Source organism: Triticum dicoccoides, chromosome 7A (genome assembly GCF_002162155.2).
Source record: "Triticum dicoccoides isolate Atlit2015 ecotype Zavitan chromosome 7A, WEW_v2.0, whole genome shotgun sequence".
In the NCBI taxonomy this organism is placed as follows: Eukaryota; Viridiplantae; Streptophyta; class Magnoliopsida; order Poales; family Poaceae; genus Triticum; species Triticum dicoccoides.
The window spans coordinates 418526704-418532225 of NC_041392.1; positions in this window are offsets into that span (position 1 = coordinate 418526704).

Below are 5522 nucleotides of genomic sequence, written 5' to 3' on the forward strand. Positions count from 1 at the left end.
ACGACGCGAGCCTCGCTCGTTCGCCCACGGCCTGTCGGCGTCGCCCGTTCGCGCCGCCCATGTCGACCTTCCCCGCTTGTCGCTGCACCTGCTGCTGTAGATGCTGCGTCCCACCGCGCCGACCGGCCCCGTCGTCTCCTCCCCCCGCGCACGCACACACGGCCGCGGCCTCCTCCCCGCACCGCGCCTGGAACGGCGCCCCGGCACGCGCATTCTCCCCTGCCGCCTGAACCGTGCCGCCTCCACTCCGTCGCGCCGCGCCACCCAGTTACCCCGCCTCTTGCCTCGGCTCCGCCGCGCTAGGACGCGCCGGCGACGCCCTCACCTGATGCCGGATTGCCACGCCCGCTGGTCGCAGCCAGCTTCGCCACGCCCCGCGCGCCCCTGGGCGAGCACCGTAATGGGCACCCATGCGCCCGCATCCATCGCTCGTTCGCCCGCACCGCTGCCTGTTTGCCCGGGTCCGCTATGGCCTTTAGGCCAAATGACATATGGGCCCCGCCCACAGAACGTTTTGTAAAAAAGGGAATTAAAAATAAATAAATAATGATAATAAATAAATAAAATTAATAATTAATTAATTAACTTAATTAAGTAATTAAAGAATTAATTAAACTAATTAATCTTGTTTAATTAATTTAATCAATTAGTTAAGTTAATTAAACCCTAATTCGATTAAGCTGTGTATGACATGCGGGACCCACCTGTCAGGTTGACCAGGTCAACTATTGACGTCATGCTGAAGTCAGCAAACACTATTCTAAATAATGTTGATTTAATTAATTAAATAAATCCTAAAAATGATTTAAATCTTTTAAAATTAATATAAAATAAACCGTAGCTCGAATGGAAAAACTTTGTACATGAAAGTTGCTCAGAACGACGAGATGAACCCGGATACGCAGCCCGTTTGTCCGCCACACATCCCTAGCATAGCAAACACACAACTTTCCCCCTCCGGATCCTCTGCCCGAAAACGCGAAACACCGGGGATACTTTCCCGGATGTTTTCCCCCTTCACCGGTATCACCTCATACCGCGTTAAGGCACCCCTAGCACCACTACTTGCCATGTCATGCATCGTTATGCATTTGTTTGCATTATATTTATTGTTTCTTCCCCCTCTTCTCTCGCTAGACACCGAGACTGAAGCCGCTGCTACCCAGTACGACTACGGAGTTGACGACCCCTCTCTCTTGCCAGAGCAACCAGGCAAGCCCCCCCCCCTTGATCACCAGATATCGCCTACTCTACTCTCTATACTGCTTGCATTAGAGTAGTGTAGCCTGTTACTGCTTTCCGTTAATCCTATCCTGATGCATAGCCTATCCCTGCTACTACTGTTGTTACCTTTACCTGCAATCCTAATGCTTAGTATAGGATGCTAGTTTATCATCAGTGGCCCTACATTCTTGTCCGTCTGCCATGCTATACTATCGGGCCGTGATCTCGGGAGGTGATCACGGGTATATACTATACTTTATACATGATACATGTGGTGACTAAAGACGGGTCGGCTTGTGGAGCACCCGCGAGTGATTCATGGATTTGGGGCTGAAAGGACCTTTGTCCCAACGGCCCTCTGAGTGGATCTTTGTGGCGAAGCGACAGGGCAGGTTGAGACCACCTAGGAGAGAGGTGGTCCTGGCCCTGGTCGGCGTTCGCGATTATTTCAAAATAACACGCTTAACGAGTTCTTGGTATTTGATCTGAGTCTGGCTACTGGCCTATACGCACTAACCATCTACGCGGGGACAGTTATGGGCACTCGACGTCGTGGTATCAGCCGAAGCCTTCGTGACGTCAGCGACTGAGTGGCGCACGCCGGATTGGAACGTAAGCCTGCTCTTGTATTAAGAGGGCTAGTTCTGCTTCCGGCCGCCCTCGCAACGTGCAGGTGTGCAATGGGCGATGGGCCCAGACCCCTGCGCCATAGGATTTAGACCGGCGTGCTGACCTCTCTGATGTGCCTAGGTAGGGATGCGACGTGTTGATCTTCCGAGGCCGGGCATGACCCAGGAAAGTGTGTCCGGCCAAATGGGATCGAGCGTGTTGGGTTATGTGGTGCACCCCTGCAGGGAAGTTAATCTATTCGAATAGTTGTGATCTTCGGTAACAGGATGACTTGGAGTTGTACCTTAACCTTATGACAACTAGAACCGGATACTTAATAAAACACACCCTTCCAAGTGCCAGATACAACCAGTGATCTCTCTCTCACAGGGCGACGAGGGGAGGATCATCGGTTAGGATTATGCTATGCGATGCTACTTGGTGAACTTACCATCTACTCTCTTCCCCTGCTGCAAGATGGAGGTTACCAGAAGCGTAGTCTTCGATAGGACTAGCTATCCCCCTCTTATTCCGGCATTCTGCAGTTCAGTCCACATATGATACCCTTACTCCATTTGATACCAATGCATACATATGTAGTGTAGCTCCTTGCTTGCGAGTACTTTGGATGAGTACTCACGGTTGCTTTGCTCCCTCTTTTCCCCCTTTCTATACCCGATTGCCGCGACCAGACGTTGGAGCCCAGGAGCCAGACGCCACCGTCGACGACGACTACTACTACTCGGGAGGTGCCTACTACTATGTGCAGCCCGCTGACGACGACCAGGAGTAGTTTAGGAGGATCCCAGGCAGGAGGATTGCGCCTCTTTCGATCTGTATCCCAGTTTGTGCTAGCCTTCTTAAGGCAAACTTGTTTAACTTATGTCTGTACTCAGATATTGTTGCTTCCGCTGACTCGTCTATGATTGAGCTCTTGTATTCAAGCCCTCGAGGCCCCTGGCTTGTAATATGATGCTTGTATGACTTATTTTATTTGTAGAGTTGTGTTGTGATATCTTCCCGTGAGTCCCTGATCTTGATCGTACACGTTTGCGTGTATGATTAGTGTACGGTTGAATTGGGGGCGTCACAAGTTGGTATCAGAGCCGACTGCCTGTAGGAATCCCCCTGTCCAACTCCTTGGCCAAAGTTGAGTATAGTCATTGCTAAACTTTTACTATCATGGCTGTGTGGCTTACGGGCCCATGTCGCCATTGGGTGGTATTAGAATCTTTTATTCCTCGTCTTTACTCTGGGACTCTGATCTCTCTTCTATTCGGGTTAAAATGATTTTACTAAATCTGACTCTAGGTTCTCGTAACTACTTCCCTCGGAGAGCCCCTTATCACAGATGATCGCCTACTGCACCAGAAGATTTCGAAGTTACTCTCCGATACTCTTTTGAGACTTTGCGCCCATTGCTTTTGCAATTCCCTACCACTGTTATATCGTTACCGATAACTACATACACTTGCCTTTTCAATCCCATGGATCTTGTTATTACAAGATACCCTGAAAATTCTCTCTATTGTTCCGAGAATACTTTGTGCCTACTGCCTTGCAGATCATTACCCACACGAACACCCCTACGGATAATTCCTCGCACATACTGAGTATCCGCCCATCCCCGGTTGTTTATGTGTTTCACTAAGGTCTTCGAAATAGTATTCGATCTTCCGTAAATCCTTAGCAGCTTATTGCTCTTGAAATTCTTGCTTACTTGCATTATGGTTAATCCCATAAGTATAGTAATCTTATTGGCAACCTTTGACACTATCATTTTGAGTCCATTGATTCAAAATATTGCGAATGCTCACAATCCTCAATCAGATCCTAGAATTCATCCTTTCGGCTCAGACGTCATTTTAAATATGAGCTGGATCTCAACCAATCAAATTGTTGTCAATTTTACCCCTAAGCTTACTCAACCTATCCGTCCTTAATCGGAGCGTTTGCTTCTGATCCTTTGATTTGGAAACCATAATTGTTTTACATGTGAGCTTTGAATTAGTCAGTTGCTTCTATAATCCAATGCCTTCGCATTGTTTCTTCCGTTGGTTGTGTGCCGATACTCACATCAGCTCTATTATGGACCGGCAGATCATTTAATGGATTTTATCCGACAACGTCCTTCATATTCAATAACTTTGTGAGCCTTCCCTCGGATACATAATGCCTTTGGTAAATTGTATCTTCTACTTTCTCAACCTTGCTCTGCTTGCAAGCTTGAGTTATTTACTTCTGAACTTTGTAGTATATGTTCCTAAGATACCCGATGGGTTGGACCAATGCCTTCCCTAATCTGTGCAAACCCGAGAGTTTTCACGAGTCATATTCTTCTCGTGATTTACCAGATAAAATTTCAACACTACGACTTCATCCAAAATGAGAAGTGAATGAAAGGGTATGCATTGGATAAGTGGGGGTCGACCTTGAACCTTGCGTTCATGCCCATGGACACGATGTAGATCTTATCATTAAAGCTTCTCTTAAATTAATTATTACTTTGGTATAAGTTCATCTTATATTTGGGATCTGGCCTTTTGCAATCGTGGTTCCGACCATGTTCTCCTTTAAATACCATTTCTCGTGCAAGTTTAAGCACTTGTCTTCTGTGAAGTAATACCCAGTCCAACCTCTACTTTGATTTGTCGTCGAGTATTACCCCCTGGTATCTCGAGATTAACACGGAACTGCATAATTTCTTATGGGTTCTCCATCAGGTACTGCATTCTCACTGATTCCAATTTTTTCACGGGCTCTGAGTCATTAAACACTCAAGGACACCGATAACTGAATCGAGTCTGCATCGCGATTAAACAACTGTTAGTAATCTTCTTTACTTACGAGTTTGCACTCGATCACGTCATTTCTAGCCTGATCGGCTATATCACTATCGTGCTGATTTTAACTGTGCTACCTGGTCCTTATTCCCGGAGCATAATTTTCGACGATGAGCTAAGCTTATGTCGATCTTCCTCATCATATCTTTTCACCTTGAATAGCGAGCTTGGTTTTGAGTTTGTGTCGTACCCTTGGTTCCAATAACCTTTCGCTTCACCATTCCTTTGACTTGATGTCATCGCCGATCAATTACATCTTAAAATCTCTCAACAAATGTGTCGTGATCATCATAAACATTTCGATCTCTTCCAAGATATCTATTGAATTCTTCATGGGAAATACCATCATTGCCCTCGATGAATTGTGTTATCATCGACGACTTTATTGCCTTCCCTCCAACACAAACTTGTTCGTGTTCTGTGTTATACCTTGAGTTCCTTGCTATCCAACATTTGTTCTTCTTTACCTTGGAGTATTACCATCTATTATATCCAGGATGTCGTGCTTAGCACACCCGGTCGGAGGCCCCATGGTTATAGATTCCTTTTCAGCAAGGTTATCCATTCTTCTATGAGGAAATTGTAAGACTTATTCTACAAATTATTCCTGATGGATCCTTTGTGTTTCCAAAGTCTGACCCTTGCGTGAAGACCATGTCAATGCTATCTCGAAGCATATATATGTACTCTGATTTTCAACAAAATCATTTGAAGCCCAGTGCTAAATGTTTCCTGCTCAATTATCCAAACACCGCTGTATGGATAATGTCATGAAAATTCTCTCCCGTACCTAAAGAGTTTTCTACAATATATCCTATCATGGATATCATGATCTGCTTGTCCTTG